This window comes from Haliaeetus albicilla, chromosome 3, assembly GCF_947461875.1.
Source record: "Haliaeetus albicilla chromosome 3, bHalAlb1.1, whole genome shotgun sequence".
NCBI classification, from domain to species: domain Eukaryota; kingdom Metazoa; phylum Chordata; class Aves; order Accipitriformes; family Accipitridae; genus Haliaeetus; species Haliaeetus albicilla.
The window spans coordinates 77,534,624-77,550,157 of record NC_091485.1 but is presented as its reverse complement, the minus strand read 5'-3'; the positions used below and the strand labels follow the sequence as shown (position 1 = coordinate 77,550,157).

General features: G+C 42.1%; 1 protein-coding gene across 1 annotated transcript in view; it reads right to left on the bottom strand.

Annotated features, from left to right (window-relative positions):
* The window catches only part of FAM83H (family with sequence similarity 83 member H), a 34,032-nt gene extending 18,732 nt beyond the window's left edge, over positions 1–15,300 (bottom strand). The window contains exon 1 of the mRNA XM_069780360.1: positions 14,977–15,300. The gene's annotated coding sequence lies outside the window, so the exon portion shown is untranslated. The remainder of the gene's footprint in view (positions 1–14,976) is intronic.
* Between the last annotated feature and the right edge of the window lie 234 nt (positions 15,301–15,534).

The following is a 15,534-nucleotide window of genomic DNA, read 5'->3' as shown; positions in this document are numbered from 1 at the left end:
GAAGAAGAGGCTCAGGGAGACCTTTCAATTCTTAACTAATACTTTAATTTGATATCCTTCTACGACAATGTCACCCACCTAGTGGATGAAGGGAAGGCAGTGGATATATTTTTTCTGAATTTTAGCAAGGCTTTTGATACTGTCCCTCACAGCATCCTTCTGGACAAGTTGTCCAACTGTGGGATAAGCAGATACATGGTGTGCCGGGTGAAGAACTGGCTGCACAGCAGGGCTCAAAAAGTTGTGAATGGGGATACATCTGGCTTTTGACCAGTCACCAGCAGTGTTCCTCAGGGTGCAATTCTAGGGCCAGTCCTGTTCAATGGATTTATCAAAGATCTGGATGCAGGAGTTGAATGCACCATTAGCAAGTTTGCTGATGATACTAAACTGGGAAGTGCTGTTGACTCTCTCAAGGGACATGAGGCCTTGCAGAGCAATCTAAATAAGATTGGAACATTGGGCAATCATCAATGGCATGACATTTAACAAGAACAAATGCCAGGTTCTCTACCTGGCACAGAGTAACTCTGGACACAAGTATACACTGGGAGAGGAGTGGCTGGAGAATAGCCCTGCAGAAAGGGATCTGGGGGTGCTGGTCGGCAGCAGGCTCAACAGGAGCCAGCAGTGTGCCCCGGCACCAAGAGAGCAAACTGCATCCTGGGGGGCATCAAACACAGTATAACCAGGTGGCCAATAGTGGTGATTAGCCTCCCATATTTAGCGTTAGTGCGGCCTCACCTTGAGTACTGTGTGCAGTTCTGGGCCCCACCATTTAAGAAAGATGTGAAGGTACTTGAATGCATCCAGAGGAGGGCAAGAAAGCTGGTGACAGGGCTGGAAGGCATGCCCTATGGAAAGCGGCTAAGAACTCTGCGTTTGTCTAGTTTGGAGCAAAGGGGGCTGAGGGAGGGCAACCTCATTGCTCTCTGCAGCTTCCTGAGCAAGGGAAGTGGAGAGGGAGGTGCTGATCTCTTCTGCCTGGTATCCAGGGACAGGATGACTGGGAATGGCTCAAAGCTGCATCAGGGGAGGTTCAGACTTGACATTAGGAAACATTTCTTTACAGACAGTGTGGTCAAACACCGCAACACCTAGAGAGGTGGACAATGCCCCATGCCTGTCAGTGTTTAAGAGGCATTTGGATAATGCCCTTATAATATGCTTCAACTTTTGGCCAGCCCTGAACTGCGCAGGCAGTTGGACTAGATGATCATTGTAGGTCCCTTCCAACTGAACTATTCTATTCACTCTACTTAAAGGGGGCTTATAAGAAAGATGGAGAGACACTTTTTACCAAGGCCTGTAGTGACAGGACAAGGGGCAACAGTTTTAAACCAAAAGAAGGCAGGTTTAGATTGGATGTAAGGAAGAAATTCTTTATAATGAAGGTGGTGATACACTGGACCAGGTTGCCCAGAGAAGCTGTGGATGCCCCATCGTTGGAAGTGTTCAAGGTCAGGTTGGATGGGGCTTTGAGCAACCTGATCTAGTGGAACGTGTCCGTGCCCAAGGCCAGGGGGTTGGACTAGGTGGTCTTTAAAGGTCCCTTCCAACCCAAACCATTCTATGATTCTATGATTCTGTTAATTGGTTGGCATGCTTTAATTCCCTGATCTGCAACAAGAACTATACTAGGTTGATGAATTCTCAGTTTGCATGAAGAATGCTGGTTTATATATATATAAAAAAATATATATAATTCATACGGTGCATTTGTGTTACACCATTTCTAAGCCTTAAAAAGTATGGGTAATTTCTGTGAAGAAGTCTCTCAGGAACACTTAGCATTGGCATCATCCCAATAATCTCCTTCTAGCTTCTCATGTGCTGCTGTCTATCTACATGCTTCTATGCTTTGCATGACAAGAGATGCACAAAATGATTGATACTCTTTCAGTAGTCTTTCAAACTACTTCCCTGTCAATTTAAGCAGAAGGGGAAAAGTTAACTGGAACCTCAAAGGTTATTATCTTTCATCAGTATGGTAAGCATGAGCTGATCTCAGGTCAATGAATAAATAAAACTTTGCAAAAGTGATCTAGGTAGCTCCTAGGCAGAAGCTCTGCTAAGAATGCTAATTCACTATGAGGAAGCAGAGTCACCCGAGCTTTTGGATTCCATGCACTTGCTTGCAGTCTTTGCAAGTACACTCCTGCTACTGTCCATCTTGCGGAATTCATCTAGATTCTGCATTTAGGTAAGGTATTTTTTATGGTTTTTTTTGCTAAGTTGCAACTCCTGGGAATAGCTATCTGCAACTGGCAGAACTCTGAGATGCTGGTTCAAATTTGATGTTGTTAAGCTGCCAACTGCAAGGCTGTGTCTCTAGTTCTAGGTCAAATAATCCATCATTTGATAAGTAATTCCCCTACAAATTAGGTGAAAATTATAACATACCATTTATGGCCAATATTTGTTTGCCATAGTGAGGTTTCTAAGATAGAACTGTTTTTTTAAACTACTGCCTCTTTACATCTATGTTAACTAGTTTTGATCCATTCAAAATGTGTCAGTTACCACAGTGCAATGCTGGATTTTGTGGAATTATCACTTCACATGCCTTAGAGAAGATGAGATATATTATTAAGTATGCAGTGTTCCCTTGTTATTGTTTGGCTCTAGAACTACATATTCGTTTATTTTGTAGGGCATTCAGGATGTATAATGCCAGGAAGGGCAGCTGAGTATAAGTACTTTCTCATTCTCTCTTAAACCTTTGGCTGTTGTCATGTAGGAGGCCTGGAAAAGCAAAATGAAGGAATTATTTGGCAGAAGCAGCAAAATTTGCGCGAGAGCTCTGTGACATGCATAGCCCATGTGGGCCCTTACTTCCTTTGAACCGATTGTCAAAGGCTCTCATTAAAGTCAGCAATTCTTTGCTTTTATGCCTTGGTTCCATTTCTTCAGTCCAGAGTGACATAAGATTAGAGCACACATTATTTACTAGTATTCTTGCGTGATGGCTGTATTTTCCTAGATTATGGTGGCATCTAAAACAAAAGAGGGACTCCAAGAAGTTGCCTCTTTCCTTGAACTTCACCTGCAAATCTATTATCTGCAGCTTCATTCACCCCAGAAAAAGACAGATGTCGTATTTTTGAAAATCTGAACCACTATAAGTGTCAAAGAAACTAAGCCACAACTGGAAATATACCAAATGTATATGGAAGCCTGTAACTACTGGTTAATAGAGAATTTAACTTATTTATATGCTTGTTTATTTTATTTAATTAGGAATTTAATTTTATTTTAATTGCTAGTCACAGTTTACAAATTTTTATGACACAACCTATAGGGAATTCAGTGAAAAATGAAGATGCTAAAAAGACTAATGTGTGGCACCCCTACATTGCCCTTGAGGGTCTTTATGAAGGTTATTAAGATATTCTGTAGTCCAGCTATAGTTCAGGAACTGAACTGTATATGGTTACAGGAGGAGAAGAGATCACATAAATCCAGCATCTGCAACTGTGAACAAGCTATGTGACATATGATCAGTCCAAAAGGAACTACTGAACATCCCTCCTTCCATTTACATGACAAGTACTGGAAAAAGTAAGACCCTAAAGACCCTTAGTACAAAAGCTCCAGAACCATAAAACCTACAATGTACTACCAGAAGAGAACAGGAAAGCTCAGGTATACCACCGATGTCTCTCATGGCTTCAGCAGCTGCAACTTTATCAGGAAAAGCATCCCAGGAAGAGTACTGCCCCTATATTGTACAAGAAAGCAGAGGACTCCTATTACATCCTGCCAATATGACCTGGAAAAAATACTAGCAATTGTTTTAAACTTGATTTTATGAGCAGAACACACCAATATGGGACCTGAGAAGTTCTCTGAGACCACTAAGCATACTGGCATGTGCCAATACTTATCCTGCTGTTCAGTCCCTGTTGTCTTAAAGGAAGATTGAAAGAAAAATTCCAGAAGCCAAATTAGGTAGCAAGGGGAAGAATTCTAACTTCTTTCCAGCACCTAGCCCTTAAACCTTGAGTAAATTAAATATAAATAAAGTGCAAACAAACTATAACCAGGGGAGCAATTCAGGTGTCTACACACAGGTGTTTAATGTCACTTCAGATGCCCTAAGGCATCTTGCCTGGCCTCCAGCTGCTGGTCAAGAAGGGAGTGAGTCTCTCATAGGGCTTGTGCCACATCTGCTGTGTTTTGGATACCCTAAGGCACCTAAAATGACACTAAACACCAAAGTCTAGGAACCAGGATTGCTCCTCAAGGGTCAGATTCATTAAATAAATGCAGGTGTATAACATGCCTACACGCAAGCTAATTGCCTTGTGTTCCCCTTTATACTTGATGGAGAATAAGTGAATAAAATCAGAGCATGGGTTGAGATTCATCTTCTAATATAGATGCTTACATTTGGCCAAGTCTTCTCTTAATGTTTCTCCCAGAGACGTTAACAAATCAGTCTTCCAGAGCTTCAGTGCTCAGTCTTCAATTTTTTTAACTCCAAGATTACCTTTATCCTCTCAGTTGTACTTTCAAACCTAACTTCTACAGTACGACAGATCGGTCTCACTCAACTTCAGGCATCTTCATTGCAGAACATCTCCATGGATGTCTGATGTCCATACTACTATTGCCAACCACCAAAATCTAGTCAATACAGTGAAGTGAGTAATCGTCTCACACTAAAGTAGACACCCTCATCAATGCTGATGAATCCTACCATTACTGTACAACATTTTGTGACACATCAAATTGTACTAATAGTTCTTCTGTACTCTGTTGCAGGTCCATTTTAAAATGCAGGATCACAGCTGAACACAATATTCCAATGTTTCTCTTACCAATGCTGTATTTGAGACAAAACTGCCTCCCTATTCCTGCTTGTACATCCGTGGATGTTGCCATGGCATTGCACTGCAGCTCATTGGCTACTCTGCTACCCATTAGTTTTTGCAGTGGTTGTTGGGATACAGTTTCCTTTTTATAAATAAGAAATGGATTCTTAGTTAGTATGTGTAATAACTAATTGTGATGCATCAGCTTATCAAGTGATCTAAGTTGCTCTGTACACCTGCCCTATCTTCTGTCTTTACTTACTTTCCCAATAACCAAGTACCTAAAAGCTTTATCACAAGTGTTTTTATACTTCATTGATCAAAATATTAGCGATAAAATGTAACACTGAACTTTGTGCAAGTCTGTTAAAAACAAATCTATCCAATGATGATTTTTTTGAAACAAAACTTCTTAGTAATTTAAAGTGCCTATTTTAATTTTGAACTGTCTGTTGTCTAGTGTATATCACAACTGCTTTTTAAAAGATTAGGAGTACATGAAGGGGGGCTATTATATCATCTGATGTAATACTGCAGACCATTAGCTTAGGATTACCTTTTTACAAGGGCATGTAGTGATGGGACAAGGGGTAATGGCTTTAAACTGAAAGAGGGCAGATTTAGATTAGATGTAAGGAAGAAAGTCTTCACTGTGAGGGTGGTGAGACACTGGACCAGGTTGCCCGGAGAGGCTGATGGATGCCCCATCCCTGGAAGTGTTCAGGGCCAGGCTGAATGGGGCTTTGAGCAAACTGGTCTAGCAGAAGGTGTCCCTGCTCATGGTAAGGGGGGTTGGAACTGGATGATCTTTAAGGTCCCTTCCAACCCAACCTGTTCTATGATGCTATGATTCTATGAATATTGCAAGTCAATGAGTAGCTGGCTTGCATATTGCAACTCAGCATTTCACTATCCCATTCTGCCTCTGTACCTGTGGTCAGCTGGGTCAAAGGAAGACGAAAAGCCCTAAATACATTTACCCAGTTGTGCAATGAGGAAAACTATTTCCTGACTCCTTCAGAGAAGTCCTACAATATGAGACTTGGTTATCATTGCGATTTTAATGTATAGATGGAAGAGCAGTAGCCATGATTAGCATGCAGCACACAGTCCTACTCTACAAAAGGCCTGACTGATAGAGTAGAGAAAAGCACAGCGGAGTAGAGTAGAAGAGTGCAGATATAAAGGGCAAAAAAGACCCAAACAATCTTTCAGCCTGAACACCCTAATCACTTGTACACATAGGCGATAACATTCCTCCCAGTAACTATATTTTAATATATATATTAGAAAGATTATTAAAAAAACAAATAGCTGTGAAACAACCTTTTTCTTAGCGAGTGACTTCAGTGTTCATTTCCTTTCATTGCAGTGAAAATACATCTTATTTCACAAAGTAATCTTTAACTTCACATTTTAACTGTATTATAATGCCTCTATTCACACGATTGACAAATTACCTAATACCAGCTCTTTTTGCCTGTTCAAATGCAGTGTAAATCACTTCTCAGCTTTCTCCATGATAGATTGAACAGACCTCCTGTTGGTAGGGCTTGTCTCCTGTCCCTGGACAATGTTTGTGGCTTTTCCTTAAGAATTCTATGAACTTTTTCTGGTAATTTAATTCATCCTCACATCACTGAATCTTCAATTCTATAATTGCAACCTTCATTCTGGATTTCTGTATATCATTTTATATCTGACAGTATTAAAATACATTCAGTCAGATAGCAGCATTGTGATTTTTAGTGTTATTCAGTAAATATGAGATTTATAAACATATTTACTGTTTCCTCAAACTTTGTGTTACCCTTGAACTTTACTAGACTATTTACTGATTACATAAACATTTTATTGAACTCCTGAGCAGCACTGGAGAAGGACTCAATTGCTGGTAAGTCTGATAGAAATGAACATTATTAATAACTTCTCTTTAATGATTGATATTATAAATTACTATTTCATTAACTACCTAATGCAAGACCTGTTAATTTAGCATAATGTAGGATTTTAATCACATTTCAGAAAGCATTTATTTAGATGATTTGGAGAAGTCAAAGCTTATTAAAATAAGTATACTTACACCTTCACCAACCAAAACTGTGTATTTCCTTGAATCCCAGAGGCCACACAATTAGTTCAGGGTTTTTCCTTTGTATAAATTACCTTGCACTGGCAGTACATGGTTTCATTTGCATTATCTTGGCCTTTCAGCTCACTTGGTTAGTTTTTTTCCAAAGTTCCCTGCAATTATCTCTGGATTTAATAATTTCAGTGTTTATTACCACTTACTTTCAGTAAACTTCATGAGAGATCTTATTAATGGTCTTTTGAAAGTAATGCACTTTTACTCCCTGAAACGATTTTAGCATATTTATCCAGCTAACAACTGGCCATTAGGGTATGGATTTGTGATCAAATTACTGTGAAGTAAACTAAGTTTGCACAAACATAATGATCCACAGTACCCACCATACACGTTCCTTGTCATGAATGAAAGACGATTACTTCTTCAACAAAAGTGAACTGTAATACCTTACATTTACCGCAGGGTATTATAAAGTAAAGGTACATGCATGCAGACAGCTGCTATGTAATCGTTACTCTGTGATGACACACCTGTGCGTACAGCGTTTTTGTGTGCACCCACATCCTTAATCTGAAACTGTATTCAAAATAACGTATTTCCATCAATTTTCTCTGTGTAAATTACTGACATGTCTTTTCCTCACATAAATCCTGACGATTTAGATTATAATCCTCTGGAAAGAATCTAGTTTTTCCCAATCCTATTCCATGCAGTATACTATACTTTATACTCCTGTGTATTGTCTTCTTCTATACTAAATGTTTTGTAATGTAAAAGCCCCTCTGAACATCTTTGCATTTCACCTGCCATTTACTCATATCAATTTCTGTATTTTCTTTCTGGTTTCTCTAAATAAAGAGTGCACCAATTCTAAGTCTCTCCAGGCTTCATTCTCATTATGTCTGAACCCTCACTTTACTGTATGTTCCTGGGAGAACAGAACATAAAATCAGCTGTACTGGATCGGATGAAAGGTCCATCAAGCCTAGAAACCCATCTCCAACAGGGACTAAGAACAGATGATGTGGAAAACATATAGGGACAGGCCAAGCATTTATGATGCTTCACCAGCTTCTCTAAGTCAGTTTTAGCTACTTGATGCTCAAGAACCTCCTGACCCAGATATGCTTTAATGACTGTAGATAGCTTCAAAGGATTTTGCTACCATAAACTCACACAGAGTTTCCCTAAACCCATATAAAATTTCAGCATCTATAACAGCCAGAGGCAAGGAGTCCTATAGCTCAGCAATACAGTCAAGAACAGTCTCCTTCTCTTTTGAATCTGCTGCTTGTACTTTTGGTTTTTGCTCTAGATAGGAAGATCAGCATCTATTGACCTGTGTCATGCCACTCTGATTTTATACATCTGTCAACTCTCCTGTCACTCATCACCTTTCCAGATGGAGAACCCTAACTTACTCAACTGTTTCTTACATGGAAACTGTTCTGTGCCTCTGATGATCCTCCAGTCTAGTTTCTTCTCCGAATTTGTTTCACTCTACTGTATTCTTTTTTGAGATGGTGGGACTGGAACTGCAAGATGGAAGTGAAATATATTGTGTTTACATTCCAGTCCTTTCCTAATATGTCATTTGCTTTTTGACCACTAAGGAGCAATGAGCATCCTGCTCATTTATAGGATAGGATTACTATGCTTTGTGTTTTTTTCTTTTAGTCCTGTTGTTGCTGAACTGCCCCAGTGACAACCAATTGATTTTCCTGAATCCCAAGAGGCTACAGTCAAACAGCCTTGATGGTTTGGTTGAATACACAGTTACAGTAAAAGATTCTGATGAAGAGTCAGAATCCCATTGTACTAGATGAAGTACCAGCAATTATTAAATTGCGTCTTGCTTAAGATGGTCTCATAATCTAGGCCCCATTAGACATGATAAACAGATGAAAGAGAAAAATGAGCCGAGAAGTACAAAGGAACAACTGGCAGATGTGCAAATTTAGTATTGTACATATAATCAGTTGTGGAATTAAGTGGTCTGTAGGCACTGTACTACAGATAGCTTCTATAAGGACATTTGAAAAACAACTTTTGATGGAGTTTCTTAACGTAAGGAGAAGCATGGGAGAACCATCACAATGCCTAAAGGACAGGCATCAGTAACTGGCATCAGACAGATAAAGAAAAAGCCTGTTAAGGAACCATGTGCGTGGCCCGTGTGGTCCTCCATGAAGAGCACATGGACCAAGATGAAATATTTGTGAATTTATTTTTACAGGGATTCCAGACCAGCTTTCATTTATCATTTGACAAGTCACCACATGGGCTCCCATCTTCTCCATACAAGCCCTGCAGTACTTTGCATTTACTGTTCCTCTGATTTTGCAGTCACTCAGAATTGGTATTTCATTAAGTCAGGAAAAAAAGCACTGATCCACAGTATCTTCTCTCCATGCATTCTAGAAGGCTGTTATCATTATTTGGCATTTCATGCAGTTCTCTGCTATCCTAAGCAATCATTTCATAAAATCATGTTCATAAATTTAGAAGTATCAAGAACACCAGTCATAATCAGAACCTCACTATATTAGATAATGAATGAACCGAAACTACAAACTTTAGTTCCTTCCCAATAAATCCTTCCTCTAAGTATAGTAGATGGGACAATGACAAACACAGACAGGTACACAGAAGGCTATAGAAAGAAACAAGTACTCAGTACACCAGTTCTTTAGAACTTACTTTTTAGCATGCTAATATAGGATAGCTGTTGGGTTTTTTTTCAGGAGGAAGCTGAAGGAGAAAAAGAAGGTAGGCTTTGTAGCTGTTTATGAGTAACTCCTCCCATGCTTAGGGGCAGTGGATAAAGGAGAGCACGAAGGAGCTTGTTGAAAACTTAACAAGTGGGAGATGAAGGCTGATATAATAGGCTGATGAGAGGCAGAATTCAATCTCTCAGCAGCAAAGGTCTCCTCCACCCGTCTGCCTGGGCTTTCCCAAAGACACTGGGTTGGTTGCTACTGTGCCAACGCACCTCTGCACAGGGAGTACTAATGCAATCGCTCACCTCCTCGGCCAAAAAAACATTAGCAGGGGAGAAACAGGAGGAGAGAAAGAAGCATGCAGCTATCCATGTGTAATTATCAAGAGCTTTTTTGGAGGAGGGAGTCTCCAATGGAAATTTCCTTTTGGCTTGGCCTGAGGCCTGCTTCTGTTCACATTGGTGTGATCAGGAGTGACTTTACTAGCTTTGATACTTATCACAAGCATTCAGTTTTTGTGATCTGCAAAAGCTATCAGACCCTCTTAATATTCAAAAGAGTAAGCAGAGATGTGATCACAGTCTACAACTATCTCTGCACAGAAAAACATTCAACCATAAGGAAATGTTTAATGTAGGCAGAGCAGGGAAAAGTAACTGACAGATGAAGCTAGATGTAAAAATTCTCCTTTTACCTCTGGATTAACACTAACAGCAGAAACTGGAAAAGTATAGAGCTGTTGGTTTGTGCATCATTTGCTGCCTGTCCATATTATGTTCCATTTCAATGGACTTTTAACTGTTGTTTTTTCCTAAAAGACTAGCATGAAATTCTAGTTTCAGCTATGCTGAGTGAATGCCTTGCAGATTTAAAGAAAAAAAAAAAAAGGACCTGCATTTTTCTTGATTCTTTGTGCCAGGTGTGAATCAAGAGCGATGGACTGTATTTATCCAGTCTAAGCAAAAGGAAACTGGCTCAATGTTTCCTTTCTCTCCCATCTGCTGCTGCCTGATGTCAGCCCCTGCTGATGTCTCAGCACCTCAGGCTGGCTCTATCTTCCTTCCCAATGCTGACTCCAGTGCTTGTTGTTACGTGTTTTGCCTGCACAGCAAGTTCCCAGACTGCCTCTCTCAGATGATCACTTCCCTGGATGGACCTGCTTCTCTGCTTCAAGACACTCCCAAAAGCTGAGGCCTTTGTCGGTCTTTATGCACCAACGGAGGGAACTGCCTGAGAGGAAGCAAGGCTGTATCACTCGAGCTTGAAAAGGCTAGTAAGATATGATCTCTGCCTGAGACCCCATGCTTATGTGCAAGTATAGGCACGATTTGCTGGGCTTAAACACCTTGTCTTTTCATTGCCCTGGATACCAGCAAGAAGAGAAAGGCAACACAGACAGAAGAATTTACTTTAGCCTGATGGACTCCACAGCCAGCCACAAAACCCCTCTGTGCTATTACCATTTGAAGGACTCCCAAACCCTGGTCAAGAAATTAATCAAAATGATTTTGAGAGTCAATGAAGCAGCAAATGGTACATCCATGAGAAAAATGTAAAGCAGCAATTTCCAAACAGTGGTCCAGCAGGCAGGAGCGTGTGGGCCACAGCTGGGCCATGCACCATGTTTGATGACATCACTTACATCTCTTATGGTGGGCTCTGAAAAATTTTCAGGTTTCCAAAAAATCTAGAACCCCTGGAGTTTAGAAATCAATTATTTAAAAAAAAATTATTTGGCCTGATAAAATAGAAAATATTATATGAAAACGGATTGCTAATATTCTGGAAGGGTCAGGTTTATAAGAGGACAGTAATGCCTAAGGTAAAACTACTTGAGCAGACATTGTGACAATAAGACATGGAAAATGTTGCTTTGCTCTCAAGAAAAGGTTGTACTAGGTAAATGATTTGGGGAGGGACCTGTCTCCTGGCATATGGTTTAAGGTGTGAGTTTTTTTAATTCTGCATTGGGTGATGGAGGGACAGCTAGTGCCTTCTAATCCTGCTACAGCAGACTGAATAACCTATATTAACAGTGACAGATATGCTCATCTTTTCCAGAAACTACTCCTACATGTGCTAGCTTTCTGTACTATGAATTGGACTTGTGCTGAGAAAGGATCTCTCAGTTTAAGGCCTCTCACTTGCCAAGCTCACAGTGATGTGCCTGTAGCACCTTTAGTTTTCAAGTGTACCCCAGAATTTCCTGGTTTAGCCATAGCGCATTGCCATGAAAATTTTACAAGAGCTGTGGCAAAGGATGCTGGTTACCTTCCTATTACCTGCTCTTCTCACCAAGCAAGGATCAGATACATTCCCCAGAACAGTACGGTGAAATTTGGGTAATAGTCTGAATTAGAACCTTTCTCAGCCACCACTGTGTCTGCTAAGTCCTCACAGCAATTATTTTTCCTTTTTCGAATTTCCTTTCTGTATTTTCTGCTGAAGTCTCTGTGTTCTCATTCTCAGTGTTCTTTCAGTTTTAGGCTGTAGGCTCAAAGCCTGTTGTTACTGTTAAAATTTGTTTGAAAGATGAAAATATGGAATTTGTTATTCCTGTTACAATGTCATGTATACAGCCCCCAGGCCTTTTCTTTTGGTCACCTGGCCAGCCTCTACTGATCACCCTGAGTGACTGTGATCCTGTTCTTTACTCTAGATGGTCTTATAAAGATCTCAGTCATCATTTTAAAAAATGGTATGTCTGCCTGCTGTAGTCTAGGAGTTTCACTTCATCTGAAGTCACGGTCATCAGATGAGAAATTGCTTCAATTAATTTAATCAATTCATTCACTGAGCTTCCAGGGATTACAACCTTATCTTCAATATTACATACATTTGTCAGAAGACCCTACAAATTGGCATAATAAACTCTTTTTGTGTCTAAGGTGAGTAGTAAATGGACTGAATGCTACAGGCATGTGGCAGAGTAGAATGGGAGCCCAATCAGCACCTCAGAACACCTACTGGACTCCCACTCACCCCTGCTTAATAGTCAGTGCAAGAGATCCCACAAAATATTCTTTGCTGGATAATCAGAAAATTAGCCAGACATTCAGAATGTCCAGGGGATCTTCCTACAGGCCAGAGGAAAGGAAAAGTAGCAGAAAAATTACATGTCGTAATTTTCCTTGTGAAGTGGTTATTGAGACAGCCTGTCAGCGTGTCTATCTTAACTGTCCTATGCAATAAAGGGTATGGAGTGGCATGCGCAAATCCAACCTGTAGAGAGTCACTGGGACAAAAGCTGTTGTTTACAGCTACTGAAAAATGAAATGTGATCCTGCATGCAAAAGGGGCCTCTTACAGAGAGCAGATTACCTGAAGAGATAGATTCATAGAATCATTTAGATTGGAAAAGACCATTAAGATCACTGAATCCAACTGTTAACCTAATAATGCCAAGTCCACCATTAAACCATGTCCCTAAGCGCCATGTCTATGACAGCAGTGCTCATGCCAAGCTTACTCTCTCTCAATCAATCCCTTTCCTTGCATTTTTATTTACTAGGTAGCAGGTATGAGGAAGTCTAAACCAGAGAACCTCAAGAAAAAGTCCAACAGCGTAAGGTATAATTTGGAGGAGAACTACATGCTGCCCTTCACTTTTACTTTCCCCCACATCCTGATTTTAGAAATGCAGTCATGAAATTCCTATTCCTCATTAGGGTTACAAAAATCCAGCCAAACGGGGCCTGGTAAGTGGTCCAAAAGTGTTCCATTTAACTGAAAAATACAAGGAAGTCCAATACTGCAAGGTGTGGAGGTGAATTTCAGTTGCTTGGAAAGTTGTGATTGCCTGAAAAATGATTTATAGAACAGAGGTGTCTCTGTCCTCAAGCATGACACTGCTCTGGCACAATCATACCAGACTCTAGTACATGACATTTTCACTTTTTCTTTTGACATGCAATTTTCCCTACAACCACACAAAGAGCATAACTTTTTTTCCCTCAGAATACTACTATTTCCACTGCCAGGTGACAGCAAATACAGGTCTCTTTTAGTCCCTCAAATACAACTCTAAACCCCTCAGACAAATGGGAGTTAGGCCCAAATGAAAAAAACTTTCTCTCCCCAAACTGCAGACCTTCTGTGGCCTTGTAATAGGGTGAATGTTTTCATGCTATGTTTTTTCTGTCTGCTTGCCTCTTCAGCCAATGAAAGCACATGCTATTGTAGGCTGTGCAAAGGGATCCCAGGCCACCAGTGTTCTGCACTGCTTAATTGTCACTGCTCTGTTTTGGAGCTAGTTTGTTGTCTAGAGTTGTTACTCATGTATGTTTGGCCTCTATCACAGACGAGCTTATTGAAACTTTTAATGAATTAGATGTCTTCAGCAGAAGGATGCTATAGGCACTTCTGTCCCTTTCCAAGTGCCTCCTCTCCCTCTAACTGTTTTAGAAGATAGAGAACCTCGGTCCTCAGGCCAGACAAAAGCCATAATTGACCTCTATTGACGTTAGTCAATTTAGAGTGATGGGAACACAAGACCTTCCCCTTCCTCTCTGCTCACACACAAAACCTGAGGTCTGTCAGACAGGCTCACATCTGTGGAAAAACTTAGTGAGTATATGCACGTGTGCCTGTGCACGCATGTGTCCACACGCATCTGTCTGTGCTTTTGCATGTACGTGCATGAATGTCTGTGTCGCTGCTTGCAGGCCATGTCGGCAGACAGCTACACACCCATGCGTGTGGAGTGAGGTCAAAGCAAGTAAAGGCGCGGTGGGCCTCAGGAGCTGTTTCTTGGCTCTTAGCCTACTGCAGACCTTGGCCTTTCCAGCACTACCACCAGTGAAGTCCTCTTTGTCCCAATCTCTTGACCACACATCCCTACAGCATTTCCCACCCAAGCAGAAGGCCAGCTCAGGCTCTATTGTGGGAAGCTGGGCCAGGCTGCAAGATCTCTTCCCGAAGACTGGGATAAGTTCGGAAATATCCACTCCTTGGGGCTTTCTCACAGGAGACGGGACACAAGTTCAGTGAAGCATTCACTAAGCAGTTTTGACCAGGCTACCTGAAGACTGACAGGTCTCTTCCCTCACCAGCCCCAAAGCCTGCTGTCTGTGCTGGGACGTTCTCCCTCCTCCCTTGCCTCTCCCCTCTCCTCCTGGGACTCTCCTTTCTCCCATGGGGGCAGTCATGGCGTGCCTGGGAGCTCCTGCTGCTGGAGCCTTTCTGCATTGAAGCGGCCACCTCCTGCCCCCAGACTGCCTGCAGAAGTCCCTGCCCCAGATCCCGAGCGCCCAGCCCTGTGCAGAGGAGCAGGACAGGACCTCCCCGGCTCTTTGCCCGCCAATTCCCGCGGCCATTCGGGTACCCCAGGAGGTGCCGGCACTTCTCCTACCTTCCCAGGTGAGCCACGGCAGGTGGTGGGTCGTGCTCTCCGGCTCTCCGCTCCCCTGGACGTGCCTGCAGCCTGATTCACGGGCACCTCTGAGCCAGAGAGAATCAAGCTCCACCCAGGGCAGAGGGTGAGTAAGAGCGAGAGAAAGGCAAACTCCGGAGAGTTATTCCCTCCCAAGGATTGCAGGGGAGCCAGAGATAAGGGCTGCACATTCCTGAGCCGCAGGCGGCCTCTCCCTTCCCGTCTGCCCTGAGCCTGTCAGACCAGCTCGGGCCTGGCTGTGGAGCAGGCCTGGGAGCAGGCTCGGTGCTGGCAGCTGGGCATGGACCCAGGCCACCGGTCCCAAAGACTCGTCCCAGCACACCTCAGTCCATCAGCCGCCCAGGGAAGGAGGGTTTGGGCTCATCAGGGACTTCTCATGCTCCGGGGTCCATTTCAGGGAGGCAGTGGCGTGCTGCAGCAGTAGCTCCTGGGCAAGGGCACCGTTGCAGCAGGAGCAATCAGGGTGCAGGGCCCTGTGCGTCCCTCTTCCACAGCAGTGTGCTGGTGATCCTGCAA